Raw genomic sequence first — 21,954 nt, forward strand, 5'->3', positions numbered from 1 at the left:
GAAGGGTGAAGGGTGTCCTGGATCAGGGTGGGGGTCCCTACTGGGGTGCCTGGCCAGCCTGGGTGAGGGGCTGATGGCTGTTTTCAAGCTGGCCAAGACCCCCAGCGGGAACACTCACCCCTGAGGTGCCTGGCCAGTCTGGGTGAGTGGCTGATGGCTGTCTGCAGGCTGCCAAGCCCCCCAGAGGGGACCCTGGCCCCATGAAGGTGTGGCCAGCCTGGGTGAGGGGCTGATGGCTGATTGCAGGCTGGCCATGGCCCCCAGCCACTCAAACTCCCAGTGGAGGCTGGCTGGAAGCAGGTATCTGGGATTTATTTATCTTCTATAATTGAAACTTTGTTGCTTTTAGCAGAGGCTACAGTTGGCCAGGGCAGGCAGGAAGCTTGGCTTCCTCCATTGCCTGGGCAACCAAGCCTCCTGCTTGCTCCAGCTCCATGGCTGCTGGCCGCCATCTTGATTGGGTTAATTTACATATAGTCGCTCTGATTGGCTGGTGGGCATGGCTTGGGGAGTAGCAAAGGTTTGGTCAATTTGCATGTTTCTCTTTTATTAGATTAGATATTCCTACTATAATCATCCTAATTCAGACCCATATCATAAGACTTCCAGATTACTACCATATCACCCCACTGGTCAACCTGGTACCAATCTCCATCCATCCAGATCCAAGTAAATTCATCTTCCAGGCTAATTTTCTTCAAACTTTCTTAACTTTCATGCCTGTCACCCATTCAACTACAAGTACTTTATTGATAGGGTAAACCCCCAATCTTTGACAGAGCATTCATGGTCTGTAACCAACTACTTCTAAACAACTTCTAACTTCTTTTTAAAAATTCAACTACAATGCATTTTTAACCCAATTTCCTTAAAAAAAAAGAAGAAAGGTATCTTAAAACCACATTTAAAATGAGAAAAATATTTAAATTGTTGGCTAATTCCTTAAGTCTTTTCAGTAAGATTCTAGGTATCCTGGAGTTAAATGTTCAAATTTGGTACCAATTTGAATGAGCTGTTTCTGCTACTAGTTAAGGTGTGTGTGTGTGTGTGTGTGTGTGTGTGTGTGTGTGTGTGTGTGTTCTATTTTGTTGTTGTTTTGCAGAATATGTAGGAAAATGTTGTTAATACAAGCTGAACTGTTGCATTATCCTTCAGGTAATCTCAGAGTTAGAGGTAATTTAGTTTCAGAATATACAGTTACACAAAAATTGCCCCAAGCAATAGGGAGGGTTTAAGGCTGTTTCTTAGGGCATGAATTTTTTATATAATCCACAAAACTGGTCTGCAAATTTTGAATAAGTTCATTTTTACTTAAAAAACATACATACCTTTTGCCAATAGGAAAATGTACACATCCAAAAATTACAAGCTAGATAAATTGATCCATACATTTTAGTTATGTAACTTCTGCTGCCTCATCGACCATTAGTTTTTTTAAAAATTGTATTATCAAGAACTAAGAAGAAAGGATCAAGTAAAAGGATAAAATGACTATGCTCTAATATCCATTTTGGGTGAAGCTAATTTATCAGTCACTTCCTGTGGCTTCTCTGGCACTCTTATAAAAATTCCCCATTTACCAGAGAAGGGCTGAATGAAAGATAAGGGGGGAAAACCCTCCATAAGTTGGTGATAACTAACAGGGAGGAAAGTGACAGGCAGGTAGATGAACACGTTATAGAGCCAGAGAAACACAGGGTTGTTCTTGGAAACCATGTCCTCCGCTTATTCCCTTAATCAGTGAAGCCCAACTGTAGCTTTTTCAGTGCTTATATTGGATTAAACCCGATTCATTCTGAAATTTGATCTAATGAATTATATATACATATAATATCTTCTTAAAATTAGAAAAAATATGCAAATAATTAAGGAAGGGACCAAATCCAGAAGAAAACCTCTTCTCTTGTCTAAACTTTCATAACAGACTCACAGAACAATTCCAGACCTGACAGTATAGGAGAGGAGAAAGAAAGGCTCTGGCAAAAATAGCAGTACCCATAAATGAACTGAGAAGTCCAGGAGACAAGCTTTCCCCCAGAGCTTAATGCACCACCACTGGGCCACATACTGCTCTGGGGCAGCTCTCCAGGGACACAGACCCACCAGAGACACAGATTCATATAATATTATGGACACATCTCATATAATATTATTCATGCAAATTATGTACAATTCAGTCGAAAACATTATAGGAATGATTTCTTAAAGTTATTCTATAAGCAGCTACATTAATTCCTAATGTTCCTCACAATCACATGATCCTATTCCTCATGGTCTGGGGCTGCCTTTAACAGAGTAGCCTTTCATGAAGAATTCTTAAGCCTCGTAGTTTATTTCCTTCCCCAAATAACGTGGTGCAAACCCCCCTGGGACAAGGCAATGTCTGCCTTCACTTGCCATTTAAGTTTACAGAAAGCTATCATGTTCTACCACACTAGAGTCTGGCACTTGACATGGTTCACTTCACTTTGACAGGAAAACATGTAGATAAGCAAAAAGCAAGCGATGTCAGGCACAGCCTTTAAGTGCAGAAGATGCAGAGTCTGCTGGGACTCTGTCCTCATTCCCTCCGCACCACCTTTTTCTATCACTTCATCGTAATCACAATCCAGTAACTGATATTCAAATGGTTCATGAATAAAGGTTAAGTTATAGTCTAAGAATTCAAGAAAGTATGGAATATAGTTTAGAAAGTTCCCATCAGAAAAGTTAAAATTTAAAAGTTCTGGTATATAAAATGTTTAACAGTTAACCACATGGAAAACTTCTATTTTAGATAATGAAAGGTTGGCTGTAAATAGAAGCAGAAGTAATGTACAAAAATACAATCCTGCCACCTTGTGGTAATTATTCAAAAGCACTTCACCACTTCATACTTTGAAACAAATTCTGATTTTTCAAAATGTGCTTATATAGAAAAATATTAATCAATACAATTGTTTTAAAATATTAAATACTGCTATTAATGTTCACTAAAATTTATAGAAATGTATTAAATTTTCAATGTTTACCTTAATAAAATTGTTTCTAAGGTCAAAACGAAATTCCCTCTTCAAACTTAAGATGTACAAATGCAACTGTGAACACCTGGAACCTACAATAAATTCTTAGGATCAGTTATGAATCACACTTTCCTCTCTGGTAGTTAAACAACTATGTTAAATAAATGGAACTGCAAAATGTTTATTGCCCAGTAGATAGTATTGTTTGCGATCAATTTTAAACTATGAAGTAGTAATAAATGAAGAAGGGTAAATTTCTATAGTACCTTTACTAAATTTATGTTAGAATTCTTAAATTGTTCAAACTCTTCACTGAACCTAAATAATTAAATTTTTTAATACCAGGTTGAACATAAAAAAGGTTAGGTCTAAAATATTGAATAAAAATATAGGACTCAGACATTTCCCGAGCACCATCTACAATTCCTTTTAAAAAATCATTAAATGATGACTAAGTATCCTTGAAATATAAGGGTTGGAAGTTTATTCTGTGAAACTATGAATACCAATTACAGAAAAATATGATGGTGGTAATATGGTTGAACCATATGAAATTTCTACATGTAAGTTAAAAATGGTTGAATATTGCTCAGTATAATAACATTTCTTGAGAGCTTTCCTTTATAAATCTGTGCTATGTACTTTGATTGGTCTATCTCATCTAATAATCCTCATGTTAACCTTGTAGAGAAGGTACCATTATTATCCCCATCTTAACAACATGGTATTGAGGTTTAGATGTCAAATAACCATCCCAAGTGGCTGAGACTATCTATTTCCAGTTTCCATGATCTTAACCACCATATCCAATAGGATAGACATCTATATAGATAAAAATAGAATATCTGTTTAGTGTTTCTGAAAAGGTAATCAATTTGATCTTTTGGCTAAATTTTTATTTTGTCTTTCTGCTAACGATGCCTCTCAACAGGATTTATGTTTCCTTCTATACTAAAAAACTTTTAGGAAAGGGCAAAGAGAGATTGTTGCACTTTTTTGTTCTATGACTTCATTTAAATTTATTTCTTTGATTTAACAAGTACTGGTCATCTCTTTTATTTCACAACCCCAGACTGTCCCTTCTCTTTTTTCATGTAAATTGGCATTTTTTTACCTTACACACTGGTACCAATCCTTCAGACACCCATAACCAATGACATATCTGATTTCTCTCTCCTCTCACCCATTCATCCTCTCAAAACATTTGAGAACCTGTGAAGTGTACCAGGTGCTGAGGGCAGAAACGTGAGAATGCATAGCCTTTACCCTAAAAATATATACTTTAAGTAAAAGAGGCACAAAGAGACACTATAATAAGTATTTCAAGACAAGTATGCAGAAAGTATAATGGAATTTTGGAAGAAAGGCAGTTAATTCTGTTTTGAGGTATCTGTTTTTGGCCATTCTTTCCATTCTCTAGATAAGCTCCACAATTAATTGTGTAGCTTTTGGCAAGTGTTTATTTTTACAGTATAAAATCTTGTACTACAAAGAGTCGAGATTGGCATTAATTTTTTTAAAGTAGAAAACAAAACGTTTTATCAGAATAATGATTATGCAAATAAATATTTTCACAATCTCTTTTTTGTCTAAAAGTTAAAATGTCCAAATAATCCACTAAACGGCTACAGTAGAAACAAGGATATCAGGATTATGTATAAATTCTATAACTAATTTACACTTAGGTTTTCTTAGGATTCTCCCTAAATCCCTAAAAGTAGGTATAAATCCCTCTAGAAAAGCTTATTCATTCAGACCAGTCTGCTATCATATTTTAAATTGCCAATAAAACATGGTATCAGTTAAACACACACACGTACATATATATGCACATACATATGCACTATATTACATAAGTTCACTGATATATTTGTGAATCACAAATTCTATCAGGTTTAAGAAAAGTGTGTCTTTTTAAAAATCATCACAAGCTAATCCTAATAAAATTACATTTTAAACAACCACCCCTGGCTGTCTACTTGTCAGCAACTAAAATCTAAGTTATTTCAAAGCCTTTCCATCTGTACCTATCTACACTAATAAACTGGTAATATGCTAATTAGACCAGGTCAACCGGACATCTTCTGGATGTCCAACTTCCTTCTGGACAAAGCCACGGTGGTGGGGGATGAGGCAGAGGTGGTTAGGGCTGATCAGGCTGGCAGGGAAGCAAGCAGTTAGGAGTGCAATCAGGCCAGCATGGGGGAGCAAGCAATTGGGGCGATATCAGGCTGGCATGGGGAAGTAAGCAGTTAGGGGCGATCAGGCCGGCAAGGGAGAGCAGTTAGGGGGCGATGAGGTTGACAGGGGAAGGCAGTTGGGAGCAATCAGGCCAGCAGGGGAGGGCAGTTGGGGACAATTAGGCTGGCAGGGGAGCAGTGAGGGGGCAATTAGGCCAGCAGGCAAAGGCGGTTAGAGGCGATCAGGCAGGCAGGCAGGCAGGCAGGCGAGCGGTTAGGAGCCAGCAGTCCTGGATTATGAGAGGGATGTCCAACTGCCGGTTTAGGCCTGATCCCACAGGCAGTCAGACATCCCCCGAGGGGTCCCAGATTGGAGAGGGTGCAGGCCAGGCTGAGGGAACCCCCCTCCCATGCACAAATTTCATACACCAGGCCTCTAGTATTGTTATAAAAACAGGCATTATTTGACCATGAGTATTCAGATATTAAATGACCTTTTAGTTCCCTTACTGCTCTAAAATTATGTGACTATTTTATTATAAAGTTTACAAACACTTCAGGAAACCATAAATAAAAAATAAATTAGAATTTTTTATCAATGGATTTTTTCACTTAAAATAACTAGAAAATTTTGTCATCATGAGCCACATACAATGGTTAATTTAGGCAACAACAACAAATAAAGGCTTATTTCTCCTTTAAGATTCAAGAATTTTCATTTGATACTAAGCTTCTTAGAAGTCAGGGTGACCACACTGCTTTAATCTGGTTCACTTCACTAGAAATATCAGTGATGGCCAGATCCCTTCAGGACCATTAGGAAATCATACTGATCCAAGATGGCAGTGTAGTAGGTGGAAGCTACTCACCTCCTCCCAGGACCAAACTGGAAGTACAACTAAAATATAGAGCAACCAACCTGAATAACCTACTAAAGATGAGCTGAAGAGAAGTCTTAAGACTAAGGGTTTGCAGAAGAAGCCACATTGAGACTGGTAGGAAGGGTGGAGACATGAAAAGGTCTGGCCCCACTCCCACAGTCAGCAGCTGAGATTCCAGAGGGATATCTCAGCTGCAAAGGTTCACTTTGCAGAGCATGGGTTCTCAACCCCATGCCAGGCTTCCCAGCTCAGGGCACCAGAGCCAGGAAGAGAAGCCCACATAACATCTGGCTATGAAAAGCAGTGGGGTTTCTATCTGCCAGAGAGAAAGGGGAGTCTGGTAAAAACTCAAGCACTTTTAAAGGGCCAATGCCCAAAATCCCTTTTGCAGCCATTCATCCTGGGCTCTGGTGGAGAGGGTGGCGAAGACTAGGGTTAAGCAAGGAGAGGATAGGGTTTGTGGCTCTGGGGAAGGAGCTGAGGGGACAACCTCCGGGAGCCCGCCATGCTGGGTTATGCTATCACACTGCAGACACCATCTTTCTTGGGTGGAGCTTGCCTTCCATACAGCATCAGCCTGGGGGAAATACAATAGCCCTACCTTCTATTCTCCCTATCAACCCACCCTGTGGAGCTTCTATTTTGCTAATAGCCAGGGGCCGGGATGTATAGGTCTGGGCAGACACAAGGGGTGTCAGTGGCTTAAGGGGGGCATTCCCCCCACTTTCCTGTGAACCTGACTGGCACCTCCTCCTCACAGTAGATCCATTAGCCCCACTCTTCAAGCTCTCAGAAGCCCCCATCCTCTTACTTTTGGTGGCTATGCCTTGCCAAGATCTGGGCAGAATCCAGGACAGGAGCCACACCCTCCAACTTCCACCAAATCTGACCAGCACCTCCCCCTCTCCTGACTCCTAGGGGCCCCTCACTGTTGAGATTAGGCTCCTGGCAGAATTTGGGACAGACTGAATTTTGTGGCTTTAAGACAAGGGAAAATTTTCTATAGCACACCCTACCCGTGCAGAGGCTTCCCTTCACAAAACTTGGTTTGTTTAGGCATGATAAAATCTGCTGGCCTCACCCTGACAATTCCCTGACACCCCACCCCACCACAAAAGTGTGGGAGCACCCAACAAGTGGCAACTAGACTTGGTATACCCTGGGACATTTGCTGAGTGGCCTCAGACACAGCACTGGTACCAAGATTGAACCTATATAGATCTGGAAAACACCTCGCCCCTAGCTGGCGACTCACTGAGAACCTATTGCATGCAACTTGAATACTACCAGAGGCTCTTCCAGTGACTGAGCCTAATAGGCAGCCAGCAGGTGGAGACAGATAGAGGCAACCAGGGGGTTCCTAGGGACTTTTGCTGACTGATCTCCAGTCCCAGTGCTGGTAAAAGTGAGCCTTGGTGCAGCTTGAACCTTCCTTCACATACCACAAGGTAGAGTCAGCCACAAACTGTGGACTGCTTTGCAGATCCATACAGATTATCCAGGGCCAGTCACAGGCAGCATCTGATATTGACCTGAACCAGAGTCCCTCCCAAGAGGCACCTGCAGCAGCTCATACACTGTGGTCTGGATTGATCCTCATAGTCAACCAGCCTGAGAGCTAATCCCACACACAAATGGGCCAATAGCTATCAAGACTCAAGTACAACAGGAGGGCCCACATAATCCACTTAAAGGACATTCCTGGAGCACCTGCCATAGGTGATCAAGGAAATTGACACCTATTTACTACATAAGGCCACCCTATCAAGACTGGGAGTCATAGCACTTCTACCTAACACATAGAAACAAACACAAAGAGGCAGCCAAAGTCAAATGGGGAGACAAAGAAACATGCTCCAAATGAAAGAATGAGAAATCTCCAGAAAAAGCTAAATGACATGGAGGCAAGAAATTTACCACATATAAAGTTCAAAATAATGGTTATAAGGATGCTCAAGGAACTTAAGGGAAGAATGGATGAAATCAATGAGAAATTAAACAAAGAGATAGTAACATAAAAAATAAAATAGAAATCATAAAAAAGAATCAGTCAGAAATGAAGAATACATCCCTAGCCGGTGAGGTTCAGTTGATTGGAGCATCATCCCATACACTGAAAGGTGACGGCACATACCTAGGTTCCAAGTTTGATCCCCAGTCAGGAAGTGTACAAAAGGCAACTGACTGATGTTTCTCTCTCACATCAATGTCTCTCTCTCCCTCCCTTTCTCTCTCTAAAATCAATAGAAGACATATTCATAGGTGATGACTAAATAATCCTATATAATAAGAGAGGAATACGCTAATTAGCTGTTACACCCTGAGGCATAACAACCATGCACATCACTACCAGATCTCGGATCAGCAGGAGGGTGGGCCAGTGAGGTGCAAGCGGGCTGCAGAGAGCTACAGGATGGGAGAGTTACAGGAAGGGGCAGGGCAGCAAGTTATGGGGGGGAGGGGGTAGAAGGAGCAGGGGGGGAGCGGGCGGAGAGCTATAAGAGGGCAGCAGCAACCTACTGGGTACAAGTAGGCCACAGAGAGCTACAGGACAGAGCAGGGCAGCAAGAAAGTGGGAGGCGGAGAGCTACAGGAGAGGGCAGGGCAAGAAGCTATGAGGGGGGCCCAGGGGAGCTACAGGAGGGTGAGGCAGCAGGCAGAGAGTTACAGGAGGGTGGCAGTGACCTACTGGAGCACGGATTCATGAGCAGGGCTACTAGTAATAATAATAAAAGAGAAAAGCTTTTAAAAAGAAATGAAGAATACAGTATCTGAAATGAAGAACCAACTGACTGATGTTTCTCTCTCACATCAATGTCTCTCTCTCCCTCCCTTTCTCTCTCTAAAATAATAGAAGACATATTCATAGGTGATGACTAAATAATCCTATATAATAAGAGAGGAATACGCTAATTAGCTGTTACACCCTGAGGCATAACAACCATGCACATCACTACCAGGTAACGGATCAGCAGGAGGGTGGGCCAGTGAGGTACAAGGGGACTGCGAAGAACTACAGGAGGAGGCAGGGCAGCAAGCTATAGGGGGAAGGGGGGGGGGGGGAGCTACAGGAGGGCAGCAGCAGGGGGGGAGCGGGCGGAGAGCTATAAGAGGGCAGCAGCAACCTACTGGGTACAAGCAGGCCACAGAGAGCTACAGGACAGAGCAGGGCAGCAAGAAAGTGGGAGGCGGAGAGCTACAGGAGAGGGCAGGGCAAGAAGCTATGAGGGGGGCCCAGGGGAGCTACAGGAGGGTGAGGCAGCAGGCAGAGAGTTACAGGAGGGTGGCAGTGACCTACTGGAGCACGGATTCATGAGCAGGGCTACTAGTAATAATAATAAAAGAGAAAAGCTTTTAAAAAGAAATGAAGAATACAGTATCTGAAATGAAGAATATGCTACAAGGAATAAACAGTTGGATGAATCAGTGATTTAGAACATAAGATAGAAGAAAATGTTCAATCAGAGCAATAAAAAGAAAAATAATTTTTAAAAAATAGTTTAAGGGACCTTTAGGACAACATGAAATATAACAGCATCAGCATCATAGAGGTATCAGAAGGAGAAGAGAGAACAAGGGATTAAGAAGCTATTGAAGAAAAATTCTCTAACCTAAAGGAAAGACTCACAAGTCCAGGAAGTGCAGAAAGGCCCAAACAAGATGAACCCAAAAAGACCCACACCAAGATATCATAATTAAAATGACAAAAGTAAAAGAAAAAGAGAGAATCTTAAAAGCAGTAAGAGAGAAATAGTTACCTACAAGGGAGCTCCCATAGGACTGTTAGCTGATTTTTTAACAGAAACATTTCAGGCCAAAAGGGATTGGCATGAAATATTCAAAGTGAAGAAAAGCAAGGCCCTACAACAAGCAAATCAAATTTAAAGGCTAACACAGGCCAAATAAACAAGGTTTAAGTTTATGTGGGCCACAAAAAAACAAAATCTTCATTTTTCATAGAAACGTAGGTTTATTTTGAGAGAGACATGCTGAATACAAAGGGATGAAATAAAAGAGTAAAATAGAACATTTTAATAAAAATTAGTATTTTTTCTTGAACATTAACTTACCAGACACTGAATAACTGCACAAATTAATAAGCATAATGCAAATAAACCTATTTTTCTTGTTCTCCAAAAGCAAGATATTTCCTGTTGCACACACCAAACAAGTCAGTCCAAGACTAATGATATGCTAAAATATTCACTGCTAGTATTAATAAAGAGAAATGGTGTGCCTGTGTGTAAGGCGCATTGGGAAATGAATGCAACATGATTATAGTAATCAGTCATTAGCAAATGCTGTAGTTCATTATTAATAACTAGAGGCCCAGTGCACAAAATTCATGCACGGATAGGGTCCCTAGGCCTGGCTGGCGATCAGGACCGATCTGTGGAGCAATCGGCAGGACAATCAAGGGGCCCCCGTTGGCACCTGCCCCCTGCTCACCGACCAGCCCTGCCCCCTGCCGCTGGTCATCTCCCTCTGCGGGGCAATCGGTGAGCCCCTGCTGGCACCCGCCTTGGCTGGCCTGGGGCCTGCGCTCCTGTATTGAGCATCTGCCCCCTGGTGGTCAGTGTGCATCACAGTGACCGGTCATTCCACTGATGGTTCCGCTGTTTGGTCGATCTGCACATTAGGCTTTTATTACATAGGATTATGTATAACAGGATATTGTAAAAATTAAGTTACAAAATTTTTATTAAAACATTTATTACATACCATTATATTGGCTGGGCTGCAAAAATATTCTTTGTGCGCTGCATGAGGCCTGCGGGCCGCAAGTTTGACATGCTTGCCCTACAACCAAGACTACTTTGCCCAGCAAGGCTATCATTTAAAATTAAAAAAGAAATAAAGAGCTTCCTAGACAAGAAAAAGTTAAGGAGTTTGTTACCAACAAACCAGTATTACAAGAAATGTTAAAGGGCCTTCTTGAGGAAGAAGGTACATGTGGAGGAAGAAGAGGAGGAGAAGGAGAGAAAGAGGAGGAGGAGGAAGCAGCATTTTATTCTTTACAGCTATAAAGAATAAAATATTAATAAATACATACTTATCAATAATCACTTTTTTGTTGTTGTTGTTAATCCTCACCTGAGGACATTTATTTCCATTGATTTTTAGAGAGAATGGAAGGGAGGGAGAGAGAGAGAAACATCAATGTGAGAGAGACCCATCAATTGGTTGCCTCCTGCACACACCCTGATCAGGGCCTGAGATCAAACCTGCAACCCAGGTTCGTGCCCTTGATTGGGAATTGAAGAACGGAAATAATAAAGGTCGGAGCAGAAATAAATGAAATAGAGTCTGAAAAAAAAGACAAAAGACAAATGAAACCAAGAGCTGGTTCTTTGAAAAGGTAAACAAGATTGACAAAGACTTGTAAGAAAAAAGAGAGAGTACCCAAATAAATATAATTAGAAATAAAGAAAAGTAAAGACTGACTCCACAGAAATACAGGGGATTGTAAGAAAATATTATGAACAACTGTATGCCAACAAATTGGACAATCTGGACAAAATAGATAAAATCCTAGCAACACACAAACTTCTAAAACTGAATCAAGAAAAACTAATCAGAGAATCTGAAAAGACAGATTAAAACTAGTAAAATTGAAGCAGTAATTAAAAACCTCCCAATAAACAAAAGTCCTGGACTGCATAGCTTCACAAGAGAATTTTCCCAAACACTCAAATAACTAACACCTATCCTTCTTAAATTATTCCAAAACAATTCAAGAGGAGGGAACATTCCCAAACTCATTTTACGAGTCCAGCAATATCCTAATTCGAAAACCAGATAAAGACAATACAAAGAAAACTATAAGCCAATATCCCAGATTAACAAAGATACCAACTAAAATTCTCAACAAATATTAGCAAACTCGATCCCGCAATATATTAAAAAATTTCTCTCTCTCTCTCTCTCTCTCTCTCTCTCTCTCTCTCTCTCTCTCCTCACCCTCCTTGCCCTAGCTCTAAAATCAATAAGCATATCTTCGGGTGAGAATTAAAAGAAAAGAAAATATACTAAGTACACAAGCATCATTTTCAAGTATGGATAAACGGAGATAATATTTTCTGAGCGAAAAGCTTAATACAAAATCCTAAATCATTTACAATTTTACGTAAATTTCAAATAATAGCTTTAAAAATGTTCCAACTAGAAACACACACACACACACACACACACACACACACACACACACAATGGTAAAACTGAACCTAATTTCATCCTCCAAAGTGGGTTATTTAGAAGCCAACTGCCTTTCAAGGTAAAAAAAAAAAAAACAACAACAACAACATTTAGGACGACTGAGGGACAATCCCTCCCACCAGCGTCTGAATTACAGGGAAGTACTCACAGCGGGGCTCCGGGGCTACATAACAGGTTTCATGATGCGCACAGCAGGGCGCCTTCCCTGGGCCGCTGCCTCCAGGACCAACTGACGCTCCGCTCCTGGGGGGCGGGGAGGGGGCAGAGCTTCCCGAGAAGTCGCCCCAAAGTTCTACCAGCCACAGGGCAGTTTCTACTTAAAGGGGCAGTCACCCGATTTATTTCTGATGACTCACTGCTTGAGAAAGAACAAAAGTACTTTGAATATAGTGATTTGTTATAATCACTATAAAGGGATTTAAAAGGGCATAGGAGATTTTCTTTAGGTTTTCTTAGAGCAAAGCAGGTCCATAACATATGGCCACTGTTGATCATTTCTCCTTGATCCCCATCAGGAGTACCTAGTAGGGGCTTTTCAACTTTTGAAGCATGCTGTGGTGGGATATGAAAATTCAAGAATGGAAGGAAGATTTGAGGAAGAGAAAGAATAAAGGAAGGGGTGGAGACAGAAAAGCAGGGAGGGAGAAAAGAAGGGAGGGAGACAAGGAGTCAATGAGGGAGGGAAGAGGACGGGAAGGGAGGTAAAATTGAGCAGCCAGCAAAGCAAAACTGAAGCAAGTGGATATCAAAGTTCCAGATAGAGATGCAGAAACTAGCTGCCTGACAGCTTTTCCATTCCCAAGAGACCTGGTAGCACTTTCTGCAACTGTGTCCAAAATCTCTACTCTAGCCTATAAATATACCATTTACTGGAGCAGAGGTGGGGATGGGGTGGGAAATAAAGAGAAACACATTTGTTTTTCTCCTATACCATATGCATGCTACTTCAGAGATAGAAAAAGACTAATAAAATCAACCAAAGGACAGTGAAAGGTCAGATTAACAAATAAAAGCAGGATGGTATAAATTATGAAACAGACAAATATAATTAGTAAATGTACAAATTGGATTTTTTCAAAACAGATTAAACTTTAGAAACCTGAGGAAAATTTAAAATAGAAAATATAATGCAAAGGGGTCAACATCACAGAAACAGATTTTTTTTAAATTATGAGATTAAAATGAACAATAACAATAGTTTACATCAAAACTTGCATAAGGTTGCCGGAACCGGTTTGGCTCAGTGGATAGAGCTTCGGCCTGCGGACTGAAAGGTCCCAGGTTCGATTCCGGTCAAGGGCATGTACCTGGGTTGCGGGCACATCCCCAGTAGGAGATGTGCGGGAGGCAGCTGATCGATGTTTCTCTCTCATCGATGTTCCTAACTCTCTATCTCTCTCCCTTCCTCTCTGTAAAAAATAAATAAGATATATTAAAAAAAAAACTTGCATAAGGCAACTAAAGTAACACTCAGGGAAAATGTACAGTTTTGGGTGTTAGAATAAAGATTAAAGATTACTGGGGGTGAAACCCAGCAAAATATACGCCCCGCCCAAAAGAAATACAGAAAAGGAGATAAATGTAACAGCAAAACTATTAAAATAGAAAACAAATATATATTAGAAGATCAACAAAGTCAAAAATTGGATCTGTGAAAAGACTATAAAAATAAACTGCTAAAATTCCGGTATGATTAAGAAAAAAAAAAGAGCAGAAATAAGCATATCAGAAACATAACCATAATTTAAAAGATATAGATTAGCCCAGCCAATATGGCTCAGTGATTGAGTGTCAACTCATGAACCAGGAGGTCACCTTTGGATTACCAGTCAGGGCACATGCCTGGGTTGCGGGCTCCATCCCCAGTAGGGGGCGCGCAGGAAGCTGCCTATAAATGATTCTCTTTCATCATTGACGTTTCTAGCTACCTCTCCTCCATTCCTCTCTCTGAAATCAATAAAAACATATTTTAAAAAAAGAACTAATATTCTAGACAAGGATGACAGTGTGGTGATTGCAGGGGGGAAAGAGGGTACAAGTGGAAAAGGATATAATGGGGATCAATGGTGATGGGGGGCATATATAAAATAAAGAAAAAAATTAAAAACCAATATTCTAATAAAAAAATGTTTAAGTCTTAAAGAACATGGAGTTTCTAAAAATTAGCTTCAATGTGATCGTTGACAGAGGATGTAAATTAGGTTTTACACAGTCTATTCAACTTTGTACTTTAACAGTATATAAACTATAGACAAACCATAGAGCAACTTATGTAATTTATTTCTAAGACTATAAGTACACAAAAATACATTAAAATTATAAAACAGAATAGTTCTAAATCAGACAAAAATTATAAATTTGTAATTTCAAATAAACTTAGAATTAACAAAATTCTCCGTCTTTTATTATCATCTAGTAAGTGGTGCCAATTTACAAAAACAGTGATAATGTGCTCTATTTTTAGAAAGTTATGAAGATTATTCTAACTAACCCACATGATCTGACGCCCAAGTCATCATGAATAAACGTCTTATATTTGAGGTAAATCTTTAATTTTAAAATCATAGTTAATTGTGAGTCAAATTTTATTATGATTTATCTAATTAGGAATTACAGATTATATGAAAATTGTTTTTTACATTTCTTAAATATAACAAATTTATTAAAAGTTTAGACTACCCCATATGTCTTAAAAATGTTAAGACATATGGATTTTCCTAGACAAAACATAGGGTACCCCCAAAAAATTTATACAAACTTTAACTGATAGCTCAATTGATCTTTCTTTCTTTTCAGATTTAACGTATTGGAATTAATAATTATTCAAAGTATATATACATTTTGGGGAGACACCCTGTATATTTAACAGGAAAAATCCATCACTGCAAAAAAAATTAGAATTCATTATTTTTTTAAATACATATCCTTCATATATAATAATGGCTCCTTTCTATCTCTACCTGAAATGTGTACCATGCCTTGTTCACTCCTTTCCTAGTGAAAGACACTGATCACTTTGGCTCACGTCTTAAGTTCCTAAAGTAAGCCTAATGCCTAGGCCAGATGCCATCGCCCTGTCAAATGCTCTCAGAGATCTGCTTAGAATTTAACCACCTGTCTGACTAAAGGTAAGACAGTCTGACTCCCCTCTTACACTTTATTAACAGTGGACAGGAACATGCGTGCTTTCTCACAGTTGCATTCCCAGTGCCTAAAACATTGCCTAGAAGCCAGATGTGTTTAAAAAAGAGAAGGGAGGAGACCATGTTGAATACAGCAAGTATTAGTCCTATTTTAAAATAGAGTCCTTATGTGAAAGGTAAAATAATTTCACCAGATTCCTTGTGAAAGCTAGGACAGAACTTAAAATTGCTCAGATAGTTCAATCACAACATTCTCCTGGAGATGTCAGAAGATTGCAGAAGTCTAAAGTTTGAAGATATATTAAAATTTACTTTCATTTTCAGTGTTTTCCTCAGGAAAAAAAAATGTGTAGGATAATAATATTACACTACTTAACTCCACACAAATGTCCTTTATACATCTATTATCTCATGTAGCCCCCACAACTCCTTTTACCATTTGATAGGCAGGGAAACTGAGGCACAAAAAGACTAAGTAACATAAGTGGTTAAAAAGGTCTGGTTGGGGATTTTCTGGGGTCATTCTGTTCATCAGTGGTACTGACATCTGGATTGAAAAGCTGTGGCCAACTTTGTCTTGTTGTAGCATATTAATGCTGCAATCACTTGTGTGGACAAAAGAGTAGGAAGTCCCAGGGGCTTCTGTGTTCATCTGGGCACCAGAGGGCTGCATTAGCAGGTCAGTCCCGAATCCCCTTGGAGTGCCCATTTTCAAGCCTGCTGGATGTGTCTCTCTGAAAATGCAGTTCCTGAAGTCCCAAGGTATAAGTGAATAATTTTTTGAATCAGATCTGGAATCTAGCAGCCTGATAGCAGAATGTAAATATTCTACTGCTTCTACAAAGAACAAATATGGCAACTCAAAATTTAAAAAAAGCAAAATAATGGAGTATGCATTTCTTCACATTTTCACATAGAAATTCCTTATGTAATTAAGGCAGTGATCAAAAATTTACAGCACATGCCAAAACATAAGCCAGCATCAAACTACTTATGGAAAACTCCCACTCAGTTTATTTCCCACATTCCACCACGGTATCTAGCCCTCCCTGCTTCCCACACACCACCAAAGAGCCCAGTATGCACACGTGGGTGCTAATACTCCTTATGAACAGCACTAGACAGGGACTCTGGTAGTGAACCAACAGCAACAAGAATCATGTATATAAACACAAACATACACATGTACTGTGTGTATGTATGTGCATGTTTGTGTAAATAGAGGCTTTTCAGTCAGGACCTCCATCACCAAAGTTTAAGCCCTCTGATATTATTGGAAGAAAAGAAATTAAGGCCTCTTGCTCTGCCCCAGAGGGCTCTATGAACAGAGCACAGTTATGTATTATTACATGTCACATTAGTATAGGATGGGAGTTCAGGCAGGCAGAGGCAGGGAGTTATAGGAATGGTTAAAAAAACAAGTGACACCCATGATAAATAAACTACAACAATATAAATGGCACAAAACTGATTCCAGAAAACACCAGAACTAGATGAACTATACACGAACGGGAGGTGCATGTAGATAATCAGCAGCGTGGATGTTCAGTACACAATTTAGACACTCAGGAATGAAAGCCAACCCTGAACAGCTGAAAACGTTCTTATAAAGCCCCTGCACCAAGGAAATACACCCTGGTTCTTGGATCTTGTTTGAGAATAACTGACTCTTATTTATCACACAATTCTTAAAACTTGATTATCTGGCATTCTGGGACTCAAGCAGTTAAAAGCAAATGAAAGGGGCAAGCTGCTATCTCAGTCCAGGAAGAGGTAGCTTTCAACCTAACAAGACAGATTAAGTAGTAGAAACCATCTAAGACAAGTGCTCACCCTAGTGCTGACCTTGAGTTGACATCAGGCATAATCATCTCAGAAATTTAAAATAAGGTTAGAAGGTTAAAATAAGATTAGCTATCTGAAAGTTTAAGTTTCGATTATCTGAACATTTCTCATGTCAAATATTAACTAAACCCATTGGAAAAGCTATATAAATAAGCTGTTACCATTTAGAACTTGGAACACACATCCTCTCTTATGCTATTTACTTGGGACTGAAATGGAAATGGTCTACCCCTCTAGGCTGGCCCTGAAATGACTGCTATGTAATAGGAACAATTTATTTCAAAAATGACAACAAATGGAAGCCACAGTTATACATTTAACAAAAATATAACTATCAAACCACCACTTGAGAGCATCTAATGAACAAAAATAATACTGAGAAATATTATTAAATGGGGAAAACTGGGGAGCATTTGAGATCTTGCTCCGCAACACACTTCATCAGTTTGACTCAAATAAACTCATAAAAATCTCAGAAAAAGAAGGAAGAAAGGAAGGAAGGAAGGAAGGAAGGAAGGAAGGAAGGAAGGAAGGAAGGAAGGAAGGAAGGAAGGAAGAAACAAATAGGGGTTGGGGAAGGAAAAAACAAATAGCAAAATGAGACTTGAAAGGAGAAGGCCAAAGGAGAGAAGGGCTAGGAGAGAACGGTGCATGGGAGGCCGGGAGAATGCAGGAAGTGACGGACAATAATGCAAAGACAGAGAAATCCATAACATAAGGACCAAAAAGTGTTAGTTGGACTTGAGACTTGACAGTCAGCAAGTCATTGGAGATATCTGCAAAAGGACAATTTCAGAACCACGGGTGGCAGGTTGGTGAGGAGGAGGGAATGGCTACACCACAGCCATATAGATGATTGGGGAGTGAGGAAGACAGAGGACTGGAATTGGGCTGGGGTTGCTGGTTCACACAGGTAAAGAGGAAAGACATATAACAGGTGAAGACATATCCTGATGAAGGAAAGTCCCAGAGGACACAGGAAGGAACTAGCTATTTATAATTATACACGAAAATTTAAATTAGTGTGTAATAAGAACATTAGTCTCAGTATAACTGTGATGCAGAGGCATTCATTCATTCATTCATTCATTCATTCATTCATTCATATATTTATGAGCATTTCCCATGCTCAGGAACAATACTCAGTTGATCATTTTACCATCACACACATCCCCACCATCACCTTAAATACCGGTTTTTCCACAGACTTGGTTCACAATGCTGGTAGACAACATGTAATCAATAAACATTTTTAAGAATCCATAAGTGGATTTTATATATATTTTTAAATATATTTTTATTGATTTTTTACAGAGAGGAAGGGAGAGAGACAGAGAGCTAGAAACATCAATGAGAGAGAAACATCGATCGGCTGCCTTCTGCACATCTCCTACTGGGGATGTGCCCGCAACCAAGGTACATGCCCCCGACCGGAATCAAACCCGGGACCTCTCAGTCCGCAGGCCGACGCTCCATCCACTGAGCCAAACCGGTTTCGGCGGATTTTATATTCTTTATGTCCTCCTACAATGACCAAGAGGCCACTACTACCAAAATCTATATTATAAAAGGCCCATGGTCGCTGTCACAACCATAGGAGCAGTAGCTCTCACAGTGGGCGGGGTGGGGCACGAGCTACTAGCAATGGAGAGCTAGGAGCAGCAGAGGGCCGGGTGTGAGCTACGAGTGGTGATGGGCAGGGTGGCCAGCTGAGGCAAGCGGAAATGAGCTACTCACGCAGATTTTGTGTGCACTGGGCCTCTAGTAATATAATGAAGTTAGTGGGTAATTTTGGTCCAGGGTAAAAAATATTCCGTTACCAATTGTTCTACTTGTGACCTTGAGGCCATTCATCTCTGAAATCCTAAAAAAATATTTTCTGTATAATTTAACAATCACATACAAATATTATTGTATTATTCAAATTAAAATAAAAACCTTTAAATATTTATATCCCATCTCCTCAATTATACTTCTTGAGGATGTCACAATTTCTTTTTATCCTTCTCAAGCTCCAACAAATGTAAAAGATGTATAATATTTTGTTTAATCCTCATCTGAGGATATATTTTTCATTGATGAGAGAGGAAGGGAGAGAGATAGAGAAACGTCCATGTGAGAGAGAAACATCAATCGGCTGCCCCCATTTGCGCCCCAACGGGGGATTGAACCCGCAACACAAGTATGTGCCCCATACAGGAATCGAATCCGCAACTCTTTGGTGCATGGGAAGATGCTCCAATCAATTGATCCACACTGGCCAGGGCAATATCTTTTTATTTTTTAATATGAATAATATAAAGCAAAATTATGGAAATATGTATGTTAGTAAACTTGTAGTATATTGTTATTGAAAGACAGATTTAACATTTATGTTGTTAGTCTACTAAGTCTACCAAGAATGGCTTTATACACACATTACATCAGTTTATCCTCAAAACAACCCATTTTTCAGATGAAGAAACTGAGCTTTAGAGCAGTTAAATAACTTGCTGCAAGTTACATTGCTGGTAACTGACAAGCTAGACTGGAGACTCAAAAGGCCTTGTTCTGTTCACTTTACCACACCATCTTCTACACTAAATGTTGTGCAGAAACTAACAGTACACATTTGGAATGTTTATATCCTTAACATATTTTATTCAAACATTATAGGTTTCAAAACAGGTATTCGTTACTAAAATAAAAATTATTTATTGAAATAATTTTATATATTCACTATGAACATATAGACAGTGATATAATATTAATAATGACAATGATAGCAACTAATATATATTGCATGTTTACTCTGTGCCAAAAGCTATGCTATGTGCTTTAGAAGGAGTATTTATTATTTATACTTCACAATAATCCCAAGAGGTAAGTACTATTTTTATTATTAGTGTAATTTTACAGGTGAGAAAACTGAGGCTCAGAGACGTGAAGATTAATGGCCTCAAGGTCACAAGTAGAACAAGTGGTAAAGCCAATGTTTAAACTCAGGAGTCTAATTTCAAAGCCCATGCTCTTAATCAGTGTATTATGTGAACCTATTTGTGCAATGTCCTTCCCATTAGCAAATTAACTCCAAGAAAATGACTATAGTATTTTGTTTTCCTCTAAATTACCAATACACTCAATTCTGTGCTATGCAGAATTGGACAATTCAATTAATTAAATAACAAGTAACATATTGAGATGTAGTTTTCCATAGACAGCCCTTCAATTACAAATGGGGCGTTCAATTTAAACCCCAATTTTAATCCACCAGTTCCATAACAATAGTAAATCATTAGAAAATTTTAAAAACAAGGATGCTAGCCTTAACTTTAAAATTGGGAATTGTCAAGAACATTATAGAAAATTTGCCACTGGTACTTTGACAAGAATTATTAAGCAAGATCTTCAAAAAGGCAACCATGAACATAGATAGAATATCATTTGAATATCCCCAAACATCCAGATTCTACAGAATGCTCAAGTGAGTGAGAATACCTACAGTAATATGCAGGACTTGAAGACTATGGCACTGGGAAAAATCCGAATGTAAACATAATTACAGTAGGTAATTATGCTCAGTCAGCAGTAGATGGCGCTAACACATTATATCCTATTTTTAAAAAGCTGCCCATACCCTTTGAGAATTATTTTTACATATGCAACCCAGGCTATCTTAAATTAAGTAAAATTTTATTTACCTAAGATCCTATATAACTTAATTTCTAACCCAATTTTAAACATAGACATCTTATATACAAGAATCTGGGCCTTTTTAAAAAAAAAATGTTTTTATTGATTTTAGAGAGGAAGGGAGAATAGAGAAATAAAAACATCGATGAGACAACTATCAGCTGCCTCTTGAATGCCCTCTAATGGGGATAGAGCCTACAACCTGGGGATATGCCCTGAATGGGAATCGAACCCTGGACCTCTTGGTTCATGGGTTGATGCTCAACCACTGAGCCACACCGGGTGGGCTGGGTCTTTATTTTCAAATATTACGTAAATACAGACTAAAAAGTTAACAAATATAATAGACATACTATCACAAAGTCTGCAAAATTATAAAAGAATACAAATAGGTAAAAGTAACTCAAAATAAGTAATATCTGATCTTTTGATGTTTGAGTAGCATGAGAGTTTGAAATTATTTCTATAGTAAAGAGTGGGAATGTTCAAGCATCCCTCTAAAGCAGTGGTTCTCAACCTTCTGGTCCTTTAAATATAGTTACTCATGTTGTGACCCAACCATAAAATTATTCTCGTTGCTACTTCATAACTGTAATGTTGCTACTGTTATGAATCATAATGTAAATATGCAGGATGGTCTTAGGTGACTCCTGTGAAAGGGTCATTCAACCACCAAAGGGTTCGCGACCCACAGGTTGAGAACCGCTGCTCTAAAGTTTCTACTATCTACAATAATGAGATTTCCATTTCTTTCTACAAACCCTTTGTGAGCATGCAGAATAATTTCCTATTGACAAATACTGTCCTACTCCCCTCCCAAAACAGACCATCATCTATGCATTACAAATAGTGCTTCCCAACCCAGAAGTAAATAATGTCCCTGAAAGTTGGGCTTGTAAGTACATGATAAGTTATTTTAATTAGTATGGAAGAGGAAAAATGCATATTTGTTTATTATTATACTAGTGACCTGGTGCACGAATTCGTGCACATTGAAAGGAAATTAATTAGAAGA

The 21,954-nt window shown here is 39.3% G+C and overlaps 1 protein-coding gene across 2 annotated transcripts in view; it reads right to left on the reverse strand.

Annotated features, from left to right (window-relative positions):
- The window catches only part of TSC22D1 (TSC22 domain family member 1), a 141,123-nt gene that overhangs the window by 35,075 nt on the left and 84,094 nt on the right, over positions 1-21,954 (reverse strand). The window contains exon 1 of one of the 2 annotated variants that reach the window (XM_015558473.1): positions 12,428-12,446. The exons of the other annotated variant lie outside the window; for it this stretch is intronic. The gene's annotated coding sequence lies outside the window, so the exon portion shown is untranslated. Of the gene's footprint in view, positions 1-12,427; positions 12,447-21,954 lie in introns of those variants that run through there. 2 annotated transcript variants of the gene reach the window in all.

The sequence above is a fragment of the Myotis davidii genome, unplaced genomic scaffold (genome assembly GCF_000327345.1).
Source record: "Myotis davidii unplaced genomic scaffold, ASM32734v1 scaffold1572, whole genome shotgun sequence".
In the NCBI taxonomy this organism is placed as follows: Eukaryota; Metazoa; Chordata; class Mammalia; order Chiroptera; family Vespertilionidae; genus Myotis; species Myotis davidii.